The sequence below is a fragment of the Pyxicephalus adspersus genome, chromosome 6 (assembly GCF_032062135.1).
Source record: "Pyxicephalus adspersus chromosome 6, UCB_Pads_2.0, whole genome shotgun sequence".
Taxonomy (NCBI): Eukaryota; Metazoa; Chordata; class Amphibia; order Anura; family Pyxicephalidae; genus Pyxicephalus; species Pyxicephalus adspersus.
Window position 1 is genome coordinate 61,710,451 of NC_092863.1, and position 21,091 is coordinate 61,731,541.

General features: G+C 34.6%; 1 protein-coding gene across 5 annotated transcripts in view; it reads left to right on the forward strand.

Moving 5' to 3' along the window:
• ZNF608 (zinc finger protein 608) overlaps positions 1-21,091 on the forward strand; it is a 63,500-nt gene that overhangs the window by 25,205 nt on the left and 17,204 nt on the right. The gene's annotated exons all lie outside the window — the stretch shown is intronic.

The following is a 21,091-nucleotide window of genomic DNA, read 5'->3' on the forward strand; positions in this document are numbered from 1 at the left end:
TATTAATTACCTGTCAGAGGAATTTAATGTGCTCAGTTTTAATCAACAGGAGCGGTTTTGTCTCTCCTTGACTGGCGGCTATAGGTTTTTATTTTATGTAATTACCATTATGAGTTTTTTGACTGGTTTAGATAAGCATGTTTAGTTTCTGGGTGGGTACAGATATGAAGGTATTCTTGTTGATCTACTTACAATATATGGCTTTTGCAGTATATAACCTTCATGTATTTAATACATTCATGAACTTTTGTAGTATACAAGGTATGGTAATATGTATGAGCACATTAGGAGGTTCTCCTGGAGTCCCTTTTGTTGATAACAGGCTTGAAGGCAAGTGAATGACATTTATTACATAGGTCAAAAGGACCCAAGATAGCAGCAATGATTGCACAATGAGACATGATGGGTCCTGTCAAGCGAGTTACTTTTCCTGCTGCATTTTATAAGGCATGGCAGAGTGGGGGGTATGCTTATTTGTTTTGAAGCATGGTTACAAATGATTTATATAAAGGATCCTTATTTCTTTTTTATGTTCCGTATTATTGAAATATTACTGATTTTGAGGGTTTCCGACGTATATTCTGCTATTTTCATTCACCTGTATTATAAAATGTGCATTTGGTTTGCTGCTATGGCACAGACATTATTAAAACTGTAGATTTAACCTTTCTGCTTGCTAGACAGTGCTGAGATAAGCAATTGTTTACTATAGAGAAGAAAAAGCAGGTTAGCTTTTGGAGGAGTTGTTCCAGTTGAATAAACTAAACTTCTGACCTTCAATAAATTAAAGAGTGCTTCTTGTGTGCTGGACCATTTCTATTTACAGATGTGCCAGCAGCAAATACTCTTGTGCTTTGTAGTCTGCGATGGAATAATGCTAAAACATCTGAGGCAGCAGAAGAATTCCCATGTTGCTGCAATTAGAGCACTTCACTTAGCACTAGGATCAAGCCAGAATTATTCTGGGTACTTTTACTAATTTGGAGCAGGGGCGCTTAACCCAGTGGTAAGGATTATTTTTGAGCCATTTAGGCGTCTGTGAAGCATACTACCTTAACCTCCACGACACATGTTTTTATTCTGATATATAATTCACATCACTATCACATCACTAATTATAAGATTTCAGTTTGCTTCCCATTCTGGATAATTGCAATGGGATGTCATAACTTTTTACTTCTCAGAAATCCATAAAGCCCTTGATCCTTTTTGATCTAGTTATGAAGTGCCCAATTATATAATTTTTTAGGGCAGTAGTACACCTCCAAAAAAGCCCACTAATATATATATGTGGACTTTAGTAGGTCAATGGAGAAAGGAGATGACAATTTAAAAAGTATATGCGGATGAGATCAATAATTAGGTGGCTATTGAGCTAATAAAAGTGTTTTTTAGTTACCATTTTTAGCCTCTTAAGGAGTGTATTACATGGTTTAACAAAAGCCTCAGTAATGATAGAGGGGGCAGAAGGCTGACAGTAATTAATTATAAAGTATCAAATTTACCTAATCTAATTTAGTTTTAGGGAATTGCTAATTAATGTGCCTATGTTTTATGGTTTGAATAGGAAACACTGATGTCCTTATTAAATGCACAATAATTTCAAATGTTGCAAAAAACATATGATGGTGGAAAATGATCTTTTTTTGTAATGTACTTCCTCTAATGGCTATCCTTCTAGTCGACAGAGATCAATGACACCATTTTCAAGCTCCTTCTGTGCTGTGTTTACCACATGAGGAGAAAGATTCAATCACTTCCAGCCCACCACAATCTATTTAAATGCTCTCAGCTTTTTTACTGCACAGAATGATTATAGGGATCTAAGTAGAACTGGTTGTTAAATGACAAATAAGTTGTTGCTGTGTCAGACTGTAGCTAGTTGGTTTAGATGTCTCTGTAATTCAAGTGACTTGCTATTGCCCTTCAGGGCTTTCGTTTCAAAAAATGAGACATTTGTGCTGCTCTGGAGTGAAAAGAAAGTGTCTAACGTGGAATAATGTAAATTCTTGAGCTCATATATAAAATTGTCAAGGATGTTTTGGGTTTCCTTCCTTTTTGATGTGCTTCATTTTAAAATATCATTGGCACAAGAAAATATTGTTTAAAATTGCTCACAGATGCATAGAAGAATTTCCATAACATTTGCGCTGTAACATTTGGGGCACACATGGCATTGAAGAAATACGTGTAGTCAGATTTTCTGGAATTGGCTCTGTCCAGCTGGTTTTTAATGCTATGATCATTATCCTTTAATATTCTTATCCTGGTCCATGTTGATGGGGGTTTTAGCTCATTGATTTTCTATCCAATCTAAAATCAAACACAATGCAATTTGAGAGTAGTCCTATTATTAGAAATCCCGTCTGTTTTATTTCTTTTTTTCTGCAAACCTTTGAGCACTGAATTGGTTATATGAGCTCTGATCAGCATAGATGTTAACTGCTGTTGTGCCTATTCCACTTCATCTGTGCAAAACCAATTGCACTGTTTGAAGTTATGTAAATGAGTTGTTTACTGCTAATTAAAATGTGTCTGTATTTGGGCCAAGGGGATCCTGAACCACATGATAGCTCTGAGCTGTGCTTCAATTGCCTGTTTACTGTTACTGGGAACACACAATTTTGTTCAGCTCCAGGAACTGTGATTCAGAATAAAAAACCCTTTACTTTGAGGGTTCTCTGACCTCCACTAAATCCAGTTCTTGCTCTTGTTAGACATAGGCTTGGGAACCTAATACTCTGGAGGTGCTTCCAATTAAATGAGACCTGTTACTCAACTTGTCACATACTGCTGTGTTTCTCATTTCCCTCGAGGGAGAGAGAGTGAAGCATATGTTTGGAGTTACATTAGTTTATTTTTCAAAGACAAATGTCTACACTATGGTAACATAGGATACATTAGTGTAATACATATGTGTTTTCTTTGTGTATATGTGTAAGAGTGTAAGATATTATATACACATTTATATATTACATACACATTTATATAATAAAGATTATATATATATAGAGAGATATATATTTACTCACAGTTAGTGTATCAGTTAGTGTATATGTATATATATATATATATACATATACATATACTAAGAGAGAGATATTGTGTGCTTTGTCTATCAAAAACTGCAGCCATATTTTGAGCTACCCACTTACTGCTAAGAAAATAAACATTAAAGATTGAACATTTATTTTGAGTGAATTGTAAATTTAATTGTAATTTTAAATCCAAAATAGTCCCAGATCTGGTGGATTAACTTTAAGCCAGGATGGCACTTGATATACCTACACGCAAGTAAAACATTCTCATATATATATTTATATATAAAGTTGACCCTTTATAATTCATTGAACAGCAGTTACAGTAGTTGAAAAAGGCAATGGTTGATCTCATTGCAGGCAGCGTATTTCTTTTCCTGGAAGCTTTTTATGCTCAGTAAATAAAGGGAGAGATATAGGGTATTCTTAAACAGCAGATTAGGATGAAGCCTGTCTTGTTACCTAATGTTTGGTTGGTTACTGCAATAACAACAACATAAAAAAGAAATCTAGATGTAGCTTACTTTAAAGTAATATATTTTTCAGTGCATTAGTCCTTCTTTTATTTGACCTTGTTTTGTGTCCATTTTCCCTATACTGTAAAGTACTCTGTTGTTGTAACTAATGACTGAGATTTAATGCTTATGAAATTACACATGAAAACCATTAAGAGGGTATTGAGTACTTAGACTGTGAGTACATTATTTTGAAATGTTATATTATAAAATCAATAGAAGCTAGGAGGCTTTGACTCCTAGATTTTTTCCTTTATTCTAACTCCAGAATTGATTTGTTATGTTGTTTTCTACCATCTGTAATACACATATGGCTCATGCAGGGTAGTGTTTTGCGGTAAAATATATGGAGCGATTAAAACCTCTTCTGTAAGTAAATGGCAAATCTATCTGACCAAATTTATTTGAGAGCACTGATGTACTTTAAGCACAACCCTGATAATTCAAGATGTTTAGGTTTTAATAAAATAAGTGAGCAAATCATGTGCAACAACCAATCAGAACCAATCTTGTGTTGTTTTTTTTAACAACTCTGAGGGCTATAAGATGATTTTTATTCTGCTGCTTGCTCTGTTAATTAACAAAAGCCCATTTTCAGAATGATGTCGGTAGGTTTTTTTAAATTTAAATGTAAAAAATTTATAAAATGGATACACATCTAATAAAAGCATTTGATATTTAAAGCCTGAAAAAGTTAGTATTTTATTACGAACTGATCTCATAAAATAAAGTCTGTTTTTGAAGGTAGTAATCACCACCACTTAAGATGTTTTAACATTTACAGTTCATGTCTTGACATTTAAGAACATGGATTCATAGTCATTAATCATCCATATATTCAAAGATCATTATGAGAGGCACTTAAATCTTGGATGAAAGCTAAAAAAGTATGCATGTTTGCATTGCATAGTTAGGTTTTCTTACCAGAAAAAAAGAAATCTAGGTGAAATTGAAGGGCAACTCTTCCTTCAAAAGTTCAAAGATCCAGTGTACACAGTATATGTGTTAACCTGTGTTTAGAAGGCATCAACCTTTAAAGCCAATTTTTTCATTGGGCTAGTAAAAATAAAATGTGAAATCTAAGACCAACATGAATGTCTCCACATCTGTATTTATGACCTAGCATAATCAGCATTTAGGTATTATATGTTGGGATGAAATGTAGTGGTAGGGTATTCAACATCCAGTTGGGGAATATCCATTCACATTTAGGAGAGACCATATAGATAACCTTGTCTATAATATTTTGAGGTTTATATATGGGTGAGCGTGTGTGTGTTATGGTATGGTGGGCCCTTCTCTGCACTAATGTGCAGTGTATCAGAGTCTTTATGTCTTACTACTATTACAAAGCCCAAATAAGGGTTATTATTATTATTAATATTATTATTAATAAACAGGATTTATATAGCGCCAACATATTACGCATCGCTGTACATTAAATAGGGGTTGCAAATGTTAGACGAATACCGACAGTGACACAGGAGGAGGAGAGAAGAGCTTACAATCTAGGAGGTGGGGGAAGTAACACACAATGGGAGGGTATTATTTTATTTTAGGATAGACAAGGCATGCAAATCATTCACTTTTGCCTTTTGGTCAAGAACAACTTGAATGGAGGATTGACTATTAATGTTTTCTGATACATGCCTTTTTTTTTCTTTGGAAGTAGTAAGGGTTTTAAAATGCTTTTAGTATTTTAGCTTTTTTAAATGTATATAGTTTTGTTTTATTGTTACCTTAAGCCTTGTAGCCTTTATTGAACTGTTATACTGTTGTTATTAAAACATTCATGACAATTGAAATTACTGGATATATGGAAAGACCTTGTTTCTTTTTAAAGAATTTGTACTATAGTAAAATTCTCAGCTTATTGTTTAATGCTTCCTTTAGAAAAGCTTGAAAGCATTGTGTGTGTGCTGCTTTTTTTTACCTGTTAAAAGCAAAATAATAAAACGCAGAATGACTGCAGTTATCCAACCAATGGTTTGAGCTGTTCCCTGGCTCAGATTGAATTATAGCATGTCTGATAATTTGTGCGTTTGAAAACTGTTCAGCAGGCAGCCATTTTTCACTTTGCAGCTTTTGTGTGCTGAACAAGCTGTCAGCATGCCACACACTTCTCACATCCACAAGCTGACAGTCTTTTCTCTCAGCACAACCTGTTACTGTTATTGTAGTTAGAGAAGGGAGAACATGAAGAAAAAAAAGTCAACTTTGTTTTTACGTCAATTTTGCAACCATCCGGGACAGTGTCACATTATCTGGGGTCAAAAGGGTAGAATAACAAAACTTATCCTGCTGGTTCCAAACTTATGTTTTTTATTGAAGTTGCAGAGCTGGTATGATGTGGTTTTAAGGAGTGCAAAACATGAGCACTAGTTAAGCAACCATTGTTTTGTGTAGCTTATAGCCAGTAATATATTTATGACTTCAGGCCATCATGATCAGTTATGTATCTTTCAAATGTAATGAAGTCATTTTTTGATTTAGTTATTATCATTGCCTAAATTTTATTTAGATTCTCCTCATACCAGCTGAAACTTTAAATTGGGTAAAGGCTTTTTAGGGATCTAAAGATTTTTAGGGCTTACAGATTCCATTAAGGGCATCAGCAGACGTACTGAATCCTGTTGATCTGAGATATGCTTGAACATCTCTGCAATGCATGCATACATTCCCAAGTTTTACCCATAAAATAAAGCAAGTGCGGAAGAATATTTGTTCATCTGCAAGTATTTAGGTGAGCTCCTTGCTCTCCTTTTGGGCTGTCTATACATCACTTTTTCTCTGCTCAAATACCAATTAACAGTGTAAACCCTGCCTGCTGGACTACTTTTCCAGCACAAAAAATGCTGCTGCTTTGACTCCCAAGAGCCTGTACCCACACTTTGTAGTGAGAGGTTGTTGGGAAATGTGTATGTCTATGTCCGTAGTGGCCTCCTAGCAGCTGTCCCTCAAAGCTAAACAAAAATACAAATAAGTGTAATGTTTGGGGTTAAATTTGGATCTTGGACATGTTCTCCAAAACATGAGCAGGAAGAAAGGTTGTCATTTATCATTATCCACGTTGGCATTGCCATGTGTATGGAATTCCTAAACCTAATTATTGTTTTTTTTTTTTACCAAAAAACAGAATCTTTTATGTTGATATTAATATACTAAACACTATATTTCAAGTTCTAGTGTGGATTCATTGGAAGAACATTTTCAGTAGGCTTTGTCACTTTTGTATTGTAGTTTGACTGTTTTCCCTGCTCCCTACAGCAGAACCTCTCTAAAATGAAGACGTCTTATACTTTTCATGTGCATATGAAGCTAAAATATTGTTTCACTAGTGTGAAATTAAAGCATACACCTTTTGCCTTTGGGAAAGTTTTGGTGTGCCATCCTGGCTACTGCGACCCTAAACTCTACTGTGCACTAATTTGTTAAAAGTAAATAAAATATTGCTAATAATTTTGTTATATTATAGTCAACTGTCTTTGTAAAAAAAACAGTGTTGTGTAGTCAAGAGCGGATATGTAGTTAAAAATATTTAAGATGCAGCCATTGGTCAGAATTCAAGAAAAGAATGGGTGTAGTAGTAAAGTAGGTAAAAAGATCTGATATTTCAGAAGTACCTAGAAGAGAAAAAAAAAAGTAAAACAAATTTAAAAAAAAATGGGGGTTACGTGTGGCTGAGGAAGAAAGGTGCTCAAAAACGGATGCCGGACTCGAGTTATAAGACCTATTTTTGTGAACACTCAGAGTAAACTATTGGATAATTCTAACCTGAAATCCAGACCTAAAGCCAGTGTAATAGAGTTTTAAGCATCTGTTGACATTACTTTGTAGCATGGAAATCTTGCCAAAATTATGCTAGACTCGTGTTTACTTTTTTCACATGTTTGAATGAACAGTCTGCACTCAATTACAATATACCAAGACCACAGGATTTGAGAATGAGGTTGGGTTTGTTAACAGAATGATGAAAATATAATACTTGTTGCTTGATCCGTGAGACTTTCTTGGCTTTCTGCCATGGGAATTGTCAGGGCTTCTTTTCTTGTTCATTTGCAGAGGTACTTTGGCTAACTCTCCACAAGTGCTGGAACACTGTTCTTTATGGATCACAAGCTATACAGTCATAATAAACAGCACCCCAAGACTTTTATGAGTCCCAGGGAGTATTTGTTTCTTAAGTAGATATTAACATGCATATTCCAATGACTTACAAACCAACCAGATGGGATAACAGACCTGAAATAGTTTTGCTGGCTGCCTGCCACAGGTTAGTGTGTTTTGATTTCTATGGATAAGTAACATTCTCCTTTTTCCCTGTTTGTAAGAGCTTTCCTGTAAGGCTGTGCAGGAAAGCTAATCCTTGGTTTCCTGTAAAATGTGTGCTTGTTAAATAGATGATTCTGCAATGTGCCATGCTGACCCTGAAATGTGGAAGTTTATGACATCAACAAGCTCAATTGCCTGCAGAGATCTTGAGGTTTTTTTCCATGTAATTCTAGCAAATGGAAGACATAAAGTCAAAACAAGTTCAAATAAAAATAAAAGGAACTCTGTTAGAATAGTAGTCATTTATTTGGGTTCCTTATCCCTTAGCATAAAGCCATCATAACAAAAATGAAAATACATACATATTTTTAATTCCTGCTATTGCAGTAAATAAGCAGCAGCGGGACAGATCTCCACAGTGTTCATTTTTGTGCTGATGGTGGCCAATGCACAAAATCAATGCCTAGAGATTTTTGGATGGCTGGGATTATTAGACATTTTAAAACTTGGGGTTCTGGTTGTAACACTAAAAGAATGTTAGTTGCCTTGGTTTAATACTGTCATTACTGTGATTCAGTTGTTTGACGTTGTGCATCGGTGAGTAGTATCCTGTACTATTTTTGGTCCTCAATGCTTTTTGCTATATATGTTTAGTTATAAGCTGAACATTACACATTTCCTGATCTGTGCTTAATTTGATTAACAAAACTTCAAATGGTAAACCATTAGTCTGTTGTAGGTTGGGAAGTTTGTTTCCAAATGCTATTGTTATTCAAAATTATCTTTTGTATTGTTTCTTAAATTTTATAAAAATGTAAGCAATATTAGGTTGTTGGGTTCTTGATTTATATTGTTTTTTTTGTGGGTGATACATTTAAATTAGAACCTAAAATTTAAATATTTGGGCATGAAATTGGTAAACAGTCAGTTATTGTGGAAGAGCATTCAGCATTGACTTGACTATTAAATGGGGAATGCCCAAAAGGGTTTACTATCAAATGAAGTTGCCATATTGGAGAGATTTGTAACTGAATTGATAAAGTATAAGCCTTAAAAGGATCTCAAACAGTCTATATAGCAAATCCCATACAAAAAAAAAAGACATCCCTTGGTGACTTAAGCCAGTAAAATATATACCATAAACTAGAAAACTGTACAAGGGTGATATTCTTTATTATGTGTTAATTTGGTGCAGTGTTTCCAATTTACCAGACCATATTCCACTATTTGTACAATCAACCACTCAACAAAATCAGGCGGTTACCTTTTGTAACCTTCAGAGCATGTGTATTCATGTTTTTCCTTTCCATTCACAGATCTCTCCAGCTGGGAAAATATAACGTGTACAATTCTCTGTGTCTTCAACAGACATTTCTCATAAATTGCGACAGAAACACTGTTATCAGCAGCTTAATAGCAGCTCTACAGATCAAGTCTCAGCATGACACAGAAACTATGGAAACCACATTTTCTAGGCAGATAAAGGAGAAGGAAGTTTTAAGTAGAAAAGTAGCTGAAGCAAAATTGTAAATAGATTCCAAATTACTTAAGGGCTGATAAGGGTTTGATAGATTTAATAGCATTGTTCTGTAAAGCCTCTGGTATGCATCTGAACCATTAGGTAAATGTATTATGCACTATTATATTTGTTCTTAAGCCTGTAATACTTCCACACTTACTGCATTGTTTAGGTAACTAATATAGAAAAATTGCTCTACACAATCTTTACATAATATGCAATGCTCTAACTCTAAATGTAAATGTTTTTAGTGGGCACATTTTATATATTCTTGCTACTACATATTTCTGCAGTGAAAATAGAGATTTGAAGATGGGCTACTAGTAGCAAGGTTAACAACTGCCCAACTGCCCCAAAATGAAAAAGTTATATTATATACTACAACTTACCAGCACAAATATTTAGTGGATGCATTCAATTTTTTTGTTTTTACTTGATGAAAATGGTAACCTAAAAGACAAAAAATGAATTTGGCCACACATCTAGGTATCCTTTAACAAATGTAGAGACCAGGGGAGAATTTTTACATAGGTATGAAAATCTGCAATTTACCCAAAATATTTAAAGGACAAACTAAAAGAACAGCTACCTTGAGAGCAATGAGCAAAGTAGTTGCCCCTGAGTACATATATTACAAATTGCACAATTAAAAAAAAAAGCACACAGTTTTAAAGCTTTAATTTGATATTGAGCTGATCTCTTTTACACACATACCAACATACATAGGACGTAGAAAACATACAAAGAATTTTGTTAAATACTACTGTACCTTTATATGGGTGGTCATTTACATTCTATTAGTTGCGAGCAGTACAACAGCTGTGAGGCTGTAAAGCTGTTTTTCAGGCTACATGGAGGACAAATGCAATTGCTTCCCATTCCTGTGTTACTGGACACCGTCTTCTATTCTTTGGAGAAAAGATAAAATAAAACATTTAACGTGCAAGTACAAGCTGGCCAAGTCCTCATACATATCCCTAATGTATTGGTAACTTGCTTTAATTTTTAATGGTTACCATTAAGAGCAATCAGTTGAATTGGATGTACAAACTTTCGTCTTGAGACACCCTTCTTTATACCATATGTTTCATTCAACAATAGTGTCTGGAACTTTTGTGTCTCTACCGATTTGTCCTTATCCATATATTTGGGAACTGAGGGGCATAAAGGGGTTGACTTGACTTAAAAAAGTATAGACAGAAAATGGTGGTGGGATGTTGGCAAGTAATCCAACTAGAAAATGGGTTTATACTGTCCAAATAGAAAAGCAATTTATTTTCAAATGAGCAAAATACATGTCTGTACCACTTATACTAAAAGAACAAAATGATACTGGCCAAAAAAAACCCAAAGCTATCCTACCTATCAGATTAAACTTTACTGATGGAGGCTAAAGAGGCATCTCAAAGCATTTATTCTTCGACGTAGAATGATCACCTAGTGTCGATAGTTGCCTTAAATGTAATTGTGGAGCCTGTAAGATAACAGGAATCAGTTATTCAATACTAAGAGACTTTGTAAGTGCATAGGTTCTCAACATTGGGGAGGCTGAAACTGTCTTTAGATTAAATCTAAAACCGTATTATATCATTCAATGCGAAATAAAACTTCAACAATGCCCATGTTCAAAATGAAAGGTTTTAAAACAAGTTTGTTTTCAGTTGGAAAGGTTTACTATCTGTAATTTACTGCATGCAAAAAATAGTAAAACTTTTTTCAGTTAATGCTTTGTGGTTGTAATCTGTGGTTGTCAGTCATCGCTGGTGAAGCAAAACACAAACTGCCCTGGTAAACTGTCACTTCGTATCCGTGTGTGAAGTATTAAGATTACATCTGCAAACTGACAAAATTATAGCTTGGAATGAACAGATATAAGGACTCGTCTAGGTTTTCTGCTGTATTATGCCAACTTTGAACACTGGAAGTTTGCATTAATTCAAGCAATAAAAGCAGAAGGGTTTTTTTTTTTAGCAATGTATTGTGTAACATACACTCAGTATAATTATTCTCAAAATCATACGGCCTTTGTACATTTGCTCTGTAAATTTTGAATTAACCTTTTTAAGCATTAACTAGCTAGAGCTACGTGAAATATTCCAAACGTTGTACGTTTTTTTTTATTTTTATTTTAAACACGTAGTATGAGATACAAAAAAAAAAACCTGTAATGATTTTTAAAACATGGTTTAAATTTGAGAAACATTTAAATAAAACTTTTACAAAAGGTGTAGATAAGGCAGAAGATATCTCTTCTACAAAGGCAGTCGGATCAATGTCCAATTTCATGAAATTAGATCCAGTTTTTCAACACCTGCCACATCATCATTTTGGTATTAGGGCAAGTTAATAACCAGAAAATGAACATTTTGACTTGGAGCAATGTACATAGTTCTACTGAAAAGCGAAAGAATGATTTAAAAACAGATATTAAAACCCACACCACCTTTGTCACAATCTAAAATCCCTTTTAATCTGCAAACATTCTCCTGTTGTGAGTTGACAGCACACAGCTTTTTTTGTGGATTGAGAGTTGTCTGCCATGTACAGATGTCTTTTAATAAAGTACTCAGCCACTTCTACTCTCAGGTTTCAACAACATAAAGGCTATTCAGTTTGATTTTTTCATTTTCATTTCAAGAACAATACCCTTGAAAGTGTGTAGGGTACACAGGGCTTTAAATTTTGTTAAAGATCAACTACTTTTTTTCTTATCAAGCAGATATACCATCATGTGTTCAATGGTGTACTAAATAAACCAAACGGGAGCAAATAGACCAAGTTCTTTCCCGGGGGGGGGGGGGGGGGGGGGGTAGGGGGGTTACAAACACAGTTAAGCCAACAAACGAATATTTGCATGATTACCTTATCTGGATAAATGACATAGTATATGACATTTAATTTTCTTTCCTCAGTGGAGAAAGTAGCATAGTAACCATTACTTATGTTAATAAATGCAAATAGCCATGTGGTTTAATTAGTATTTGAAAGAAGGTCTTTTTTTCCCACAAATATTATGGAGTACTATATTAAGCAAACCAATTCTGGATAATGATCCAACAGCGCAAGTCACGAGGACCATAGTGGTAAATCAATATTCTATGCAAAGTCTGGAAGTCACAGTCAGGATCACTCTCCAGAAGTGTTAAAATGACAGCCACATTTCCTATTTAGGGCATCTTGACCTAGTGTTTTTCTAAATGGCCTGTGAATCCCTAACCTAGTGACAATGTCAGTGATTTTTGGTATGAGGAAGAATGTGACCTCCTCCCTTTGATACTGTTTAGTTAGAAGCCAGTTGCTTGGTTCTAGGACTGCCACTTGGCAAAGGAAGAGAGGTCACTGTTGCATCTTTTCCAAATACATTCAAAAAACTTTTGTTTTACCTTATTTTGTCTGGTATATGAGACTTAAACAGGGTGCCATTGCTGGCTTCTCCTGAAATTGCAAGTTGACCGTTTGCTTTTTTTGGATACATTAAAGTTGTTTGGGGCATATAAAAATTATATATAAAGAGATCATTTCATACAAGAGATGTTTTTTATTTGTTAAGGCTCTACAAGTATATAAATATCCCCAGTTTATTAGGTGCATTCCTCAAAAAGAACATGTAAGACACCAAGTTTTTTAGTAAAATGCTCAAGAAATAAATTTCTTCTTGGTTTTCTTTTCATAAAAGTCAAAAAGGCAGTTTCTCTGCTTTGTCATGTTTTCAAACATTGCATACTGTGTTGTAGTGTCAAAACTCAACCAAAGAGAAATCTTGCTGTTTTTGTGCAGTTTCCCCTTTCCTGTAATTGCTCTCTGGGTTATCTATGTAGGGTCTTTTTAATGGTAATTTTGTAGACACCATCTCACACTGATGGCAACCAGTAGATCAGAACATCTGTCTGAAAGTGTTTTTTTTTTTTTAACGCTGCCCTTCTAACCCATGCTGTGCAATAGAATTTGTTTTTATATTGTGGTTATAGAAAGAGGTCTTCGTTTAAAGTATTTGGATGCATGAATAGCACACAGTAAGTGGTCCAGGTTAGCATGTCACTCATTTCTTCCTGATTGATAGACATCTATAGCTGTGCATACACATCTCTATGGCTGTTGTTCTGGATATACCAGCAGGGAGTGCCCACTAATGTCAGGAGTACGCAATTACAGGGAAATCTTAGGTTTTCTGATACTTTCCTGTAATTACATACTCCGGGGCAAACAAAATGGCCAGGTTCTAGCCTGGTGGCTGTATGAAGGACAGTCATGTGCTATAATATGATTATACATCAAATCTAAACCTTCTATATTCAATAAACCCTTTATTAAAAGGGTGTTGCTGGGGCTTGCAAATATATGTAAGTCATTTACCTTGCCTAAAATGTATACATATATGCTTGCTTTAAAGCAGTCATTATACACCCTGGGCATATGTTGCTGGTATAGGAGCAGTGTCCATACATAATTATTCTTATTATAGTATCAATAAATTGTATGTTTACACCACATCTGCCTTGACTGTCCATATTGGTCGACGTTGGCTATCAGCTTGGTTGGTGAAAACTCAAATGGGGTGATCTGCCCAGGTTTATAACAAATACGTTCATTGAAGGCTTTTTTTGCCATTTGTAACTTGTTAAAGAACTATGTCAGATTAAATATATGATATACACATCACAGCTAAGAGTTCACTTTAGTTGGAGTATTGTTAATACCATAAATCAGCTTGTAAATAGAAATGACTAAAGCTTAATGTCAGTCCATCCATTTAATATATATTTGGTTTGGAAATCAACAGCTTTCTTATGTTTTAAGCTCTTTTGCCATTTGTTTTACAAAGAACCCATTTAGATTAGAAGAATGCTGGCATGCATGCAGCTGCACTAATCCTCAGTTGATTGAATAAGAAAGGATATTGTTCTTAAATTCACATCTTATTTTATTCATTTTGAAGAGAAAGCAGAGCAATGAGGCAGGATTTACTGTGAAAAGACAATTCAGCTCTTGTTGTGTGGCATGCTATATGGAATAATATAAGCACTGCTTCTTTTTGGTGTATAATCTTGATCTTATAGTATTGTCTTTGAGTCTTCAGATTCCAAAAGGCATGGCCAGCTTTAGGGTCTTAGTGGATCCAATTTTTTGTGAGATCACGTGCTGGCTGATGGTTAAAAGAAGAAGCTTTTCTAGTTTACAGAAATAGTAAAAGAGAATTCAACTGTCTTGGCGCTTTCCAGTAAAAAAAAAAAACATTTGAGACTTCGCCAATTCCTGTACTAGAAAGAAGTGCTCATTTAACGCTAAATCTTTAGGGAATACCAGATGAACTGTAATGGTTGGAATTCTATTTTATACATTGATATTTAGACAGTGCCTAATAACATTCCACAAAATAATACCACACCCATTAATGTTTGATCTTTCAATCTTTGTTTTTAAACTTGCCAACCTATTCACATTTTTAGTATGGTAAACGTTAACTAAATTTTCTAATTATACATCACTACTATGTAATTATTCACATAGCAGATTCATGTTTAAGTTAGTAAACTGATTGTACTTGTGCTGGGTTATCCAGTAACTATAATCCAGTTTAAGAATCTAATGTAAACTGTGTATAGTTATTTAGAATTTTGAAGAGACATTATATGTGCATTTACTGGTTGCCAGACAGAAATAGTTTCATAAAGCCAGATAAAGCTAGTCAAAACCATTTGAGAGTGAGGGTCAATCTACCCAATGAGGACAAAACAGTTAAAACTGATAAAATAAGATGGTTTTTTTATTAGTCATAAAATGAAAAAATGGTTTCCACTTTAGGATTCACAAAAAAAGTTGGATAATTTTTATGTATTTTAAATATATGCTGTATTTTCTAGGGCTGATTCTGTAGTCTTTATAATAAATCTTGGATTTGGATAACTTTTATTCAAGCATGTACAACAAAATGGCAAATGATAACCTACACAGAATTTGCATGCTACACTTAGGGTTCTATTTATAAAACAGGGAATCTGACATCTGAAACACATGAACCTGGAAGATTCACACCAGGGAATTGTGAGAAAATGTCTGATTCCCTGTTTTATAAATAGAGCTCCTAGTGATAAACGTGACTATAAAGTACATTGGTATGTAAAAACAGTGTTTTTATTTATATTGAATATGCTACCAATATTTGAACCAGTTCCTTTCCTTGAATTACATAATCTTTTTTTATAAAAATTAACATAGCAAATATATTTTACATTTTCCAGAACGATCCTTCCAGAAAATGAAAACTATAAGGATCAAGTCCTAATTGTCCTTGTAACCATTTTATTTTTTATTTCACAGGCTGACACCTAAAGCTTTGCTTTCTGTGCAGAAAAATCTGCGGAGCGAAGTCATGCAGGCTAACTAGATTACAGAGGCATATTTCTTTCCCTATTGAAACTTTGGAGTTGCCTTAACTTCCTTCTGAAAAGAGGCAAATAATCTAAATAGAAACCCTGCAGCTTGAGTTAGGCCTAATGGGACAAGGCTGTAAAAACTGTCAAAGGTCTTGATTGATTGGCGTCTACACTGCAGTCTCCAGAACAAAGCAATAATACTCTTGTTCTCTTTCTGAGAGGATTTCATGTGCCACTCAGGGTTACAGATTATCTGCTGGAAAAGCCGATATTGTAGATAACAGTGCATTATGGGTAGTCATTTAGACTGCTGTAAGTGCTTGGAGTGCATCTGTCAGAATAGTTAGCTTTACTTGCACACATACTAGAAAAACCACAAGATGACATATTTTGCACATTGGTGCCAGAAATCTTACTACACTGATTATAGAGTGCTTTCTTCTAGGTATTTGGATTTTCCCGCCACCCTGTTTGCCATTAATCATATCTCATGGGATTTACTGCACTCTACAATTTGTTTTTAACATCAGAAAACCTTGATAATACATTACACACTTTTTAAAGTGTTTCCAAATAGTTTTTGATAAATGTTCTGCTGTTTAGATGTGTCAGGGTTTAACCTGTAAGCTTGTACTGTATTACAGTGAGGCATTTATTAGAAATAATTGTGCATTAAAAAGTCATTCAGTGGCAGCATACAATTGCAAGTTTTTTTTTGTTAATAAAATGTAGCTCGGAAATACGTGAAGCAATGCAATTCTTCTTTTGTTTTGCCAGTTATAAAATCAGTGCTTTCTGCCAAACTATAAAGAAAATGGACAATGGTTTGTTCTTGCTTCCACTATTTAATTTTTTAGGTTCCCACACACACATCAGGATCTGAACATCATTCTAAACATTTGCATATGTTATCTTCTGGCCATACAGACCTTTGACCACAAAATATGGTCTTTGTCACTTTAGCTAAAAAAAATGGATTGGGCAGAAGAAAGTCATATGATGGCCTAATAAATAATGAATTACCCAGTATGTGTTTATCTTAAATATACAGACACTTGAAAGTTCATTTTAAATACAGGGTCCCAGCAAAAAAAGTCATGGAATACAGACCTCTCCTGTTGCCATTGCCACTAGTTACTGCTATACAGTGAGTGTACAAAGTGAGTATACAAGGTGAAACCTCCATCTAAAGATTCAGAATTTGACACTTCCAGTAGTGTCAGATTGTTGGTCCTCTGTCTTTAATACCTCTGTCTATATCACTATTATGTCCTGTTGAGTAGATGTTGGTGGGAGGAACCAGTACAGGATCTTTATTCAGTGATTTCTTTTCATTATGTCCAAGAGATCAGCAGTGCAGGCAGCAGAACTAATGCATTTCGGCTTTTTTGCAATATTTGGAAACTATATTTAAGTCACGCAGTAGATTTACATACATGCTTGCTGTGTGACAGATACGATGAACATGTTTCTTTGGGTCTGTTTTTTTTTTTTTTTTTTGCATTGATAGTGCAGCTTTATGCTATTGTGTTGCTTTCTTGTAAGCTTCAAAGCTGTGTGCTGATTAGGGCAACAAGTAATTTTTTTTGTAAAATGATTGCTTCATACTTAAATGATAAACCTCAGACAATATCATTTTTGGCTGTGGCTTGAAATCACAGTTTATTACCTCACATAGATATTTGTGGCTTATTTCAGTTAACATAGTCATGCCTCTACAAGACAACTGCATGCAGTGTTAAAAGATTTTTCTCTTTCTTCTTAAAGGTCACAATTAGTCACACTTCATTAGCATTGTTTACAGAACAGAACTAGCTTACTGCTGAAATAGTGTTGCCATTTTGCTTTTAAAGATAAAAAGGTCTGGAATGTAGACCAGAGCTTGTTGTTGCAGACAACATTACTTACAGGATCCTGTTCTAAAGACATATTGAATGGAAGGACCTGTTCCAAAGCGTATTGTAAAGATAAAAATAATGTTCTTGATTTACTTAATGGTAAACCGATAGTAACGGATAAAATGGCACATCTGTACAAAGAATAGCACAGGTTTTTTTTTAGCTCAAGATGAAAAGAATAAGACTTTCGTTACCCCCACTGCTGTATCCCAGCACTATTTTATAAAGTACTGCTTTGTTAGCCTTAAAACATGCTTCAAATGTGTTTCTACAGAGGAAACCAGCTGCTTGCTGGGAGGAATTCAAGTACACAAGACTTTAAAAGACATTCTCACGCAATTCATAAGCTGCTCGGATTTCTCAGTAATGTGCTACATACAGCATTACTTTAAATATGAAATTGAAGTAACATTGCCTAATGTGTTAATAGAAGGTTGAAGGCTTTCACAGAGAAAGGAAATTTCTTGCTTAGGGGCTATGGATTACAACAAATCAGAGTATAAAGAAGCTAAATAATGCACATGATCTTTTCTAGGATATCTGCCTTTGGGCATTGGGTCAAACATTAATGAGCAAGTCATAAATCACAGAGTTTGTTGGACAGAAACATTCAACTGTTAACAATTCTTGTCCAACCTGTTTTCATAACAATTAAAAAAAAATATTCCTAAAAAGAGAGGAAAAATGTTCTTTTGTAAAATGCATAATATGTGTATTTAATACACAGTGGCCCATGTGGCTAAATACAACACAAACATCCACTGTTCATCAAATTATATTACGTTCGTGTTACAATGAAGTTCTTGATTTTTATTTAAATCTACGCAACAAATGTACATTTTCTGTAATAATAAATATCAAAAGGTAATTTCTATTCAATTTTATATCCCAGGGAATTGTTTTGAACCTGTTTTAACCAGCTTTTCATATAATGTGAACTGTGTTTTGGTAAATGTTTGGTAAATTCTGTTTCAAACTTGGCTTCAAAAATAATCCTGAATCTTTTTTCTGAGTATAAAAGTATAAAACTTTAATAAATGGATACTGGTTTTACCTTCATGTGTTTGTAAAAGTATAATAATAATATAAATATTCGGTTTTAAAGCTCATATTTTGAGAAAACTTCAAACCTTCATTCAACCCCCTTTCTAACTAACCCCTAATATAAATTAAAAAACTTTTTACTCAGCAAAAGCCACATTTACATGATGCTTCATTGCATTATTTAATTTATTCTTTTGTCATAAAGCAGGCACTTCAGTTTGCCTGTGCACAGTCTTTAGGGACCAACCAACATAAGCACATCAGTGACATTGGATTAGCAGTCCCTTGCACCTGGATATGGCACTGGCAAGGGACATTAGATATAGATAAGTTTATCTTACTTCAAAAAGGAAAGGAAAAGCTTAATATGTGTTGCATGTGGTTGAGGGTTCAGAATGTAACAAAAATTAAAATTTTAGCTTCCCTTTATATTTATTATTTTAGTTTCTTTGTTTAAGGGCAAGCAGAAACTTTTTCTTGCCAGTACAGTGTTGCTATTTCTCAGACCTCTACCTAGGAGATCTAATAGAAAGAGATCATTTTTAGTCAAAGCAATTGCAGCTCTTTAAAAAATTGCATATTAGGAGGCTTCATGATTTAGCGAGGTCTCAGCTGGCTGCCAGCAGAGGTTTAGGAATGTGTTCTCTGGGGCCTGGTAGCACAAGATGAAAAGGACCCAGAGCTGGCAAAAAAGCAAATAAATGCTTTGACTTTAACTAAAACATCATAATTTATGAGGCTGCTTTCACACTCTCCAGCACAGCATGAATAGATAACAGTTTTTGCTCTGGCTCAGAATATTTTGCTGCTTTTCAGCATGTCCTTTCATAGTGAGCTCCAAATATCTATTTTGAAAGTGTAATGTTTTACTGCTAGAACAGAATAAGTGGCCTGGTTTTGGGCAAGTTTATTTGTTTGATTTACAGTGCTAACAGCAAGTAGATCCTTTATCTTTACCTGTTTGTGGACAGAAATGGTAATATTGTTCCTGTTATTAGAAACTTTTATGCTTTGTTAAAAATGAAATGGACGCATATTTTAAGGGGGCAAGTATCATATTTTGTATGAAATCCAACACATAACGGGGAATACTATGGTGTGTGTATATATGTGCATGTGTGTGTGTATTTATGTATGTATGTATGTATGTATGTATGTGTGTGTGTGTATATATATATATATATATATATATATATATATATATGTATACCAGAAGCAATGAAATGAGCATTTACATGACGTTAGGGTAGAAATCTCCAATGAACTGGCTTTTAACATTTTAAGAACATGGGTTTTTCAGTTACTGAAGAACCGGATGAAAACAGTAGATAATATAGTACAGTAGATAGTATAATAGTAGCTTTATACGGTATGTACAATATATTTACCTTGCTGATGGCTTGAAAACCCATTGAGATGCAGTTCCTTGGCCTCCACAAGTTTTCTCAACAAGTTTATGAGCAGGAGGAGGAACCGATGTTTGTGATAGGAAAAGCAGGCTAAAAACATAAATTCTCAAAAGCAAATAGTAAATTATCCAAATTATGTTGCCATACAGCCTGGTAGACTAAATAGGTATATATCTGACAGGCAATTTACTTCAAACACATAGATTGGATAATCAAACAACAAAGATTTGCCAAAAGTATAATTGTGTTTAAATGGCAGCTATTAAAATGAAATTTCTTTAAAGGTCATTTTGATAATTAAATATGTATAATTAAGTATTTAGACTGTAAAGGTAGGGCAAGCTCTGAGTAGAAGAACCTGCTGCTTCACCCCCTACCATAGTTTATTCTGTTACTGTATGCCAATCATAATAATCCTCTTTTCAACCTAAATAGACCAGTAAATTGCAGTGATGCTATTAACTCAACACTGAAAAGAGAGCGTGGGGGTGAGTGTGTGTCTTTCTGTCTCATTATGCCTATTCCCATCCCCCACTTCACTATTGGAGAGAGGTTAAGGTGCCTATAGACACATGTTTTCTAATCTAGTTAGGACACATCAATGTATGGTCAACTGATCTTGATAAAAGGAAGCATATGGACAGGTCATGAAGCCTTCTTCAATCTCTGTAATGTGCCCAGTGATAAGCTAGTGGCAGGAATCCCCTCCCTACTGCAAAAGCCCAAAGAAATGTATGTACAGCCTGAATGTTCGGTTTATGACTAAAGCTGGGCAGAAAGATCTCGGAATTTTACGCAGCAGGCTGTTGTCTGTCCAACTTTAAGCTCCTAAATAAAGTTGGAAGATTTGATTGGCTTAATTGTGGAATAAGTGTGTGCTCTTGTGTATTTGCCGAGCTTACAGAATTTACCACTATGCAGGCAAACCCAGTGCCAACCTGATCTCGGGAAGATTAACGACAAGTCACGAACATTCATGCCATCCATTCAATTCCAGTCAGTCAAGAGGTTCTGCAGAGGCC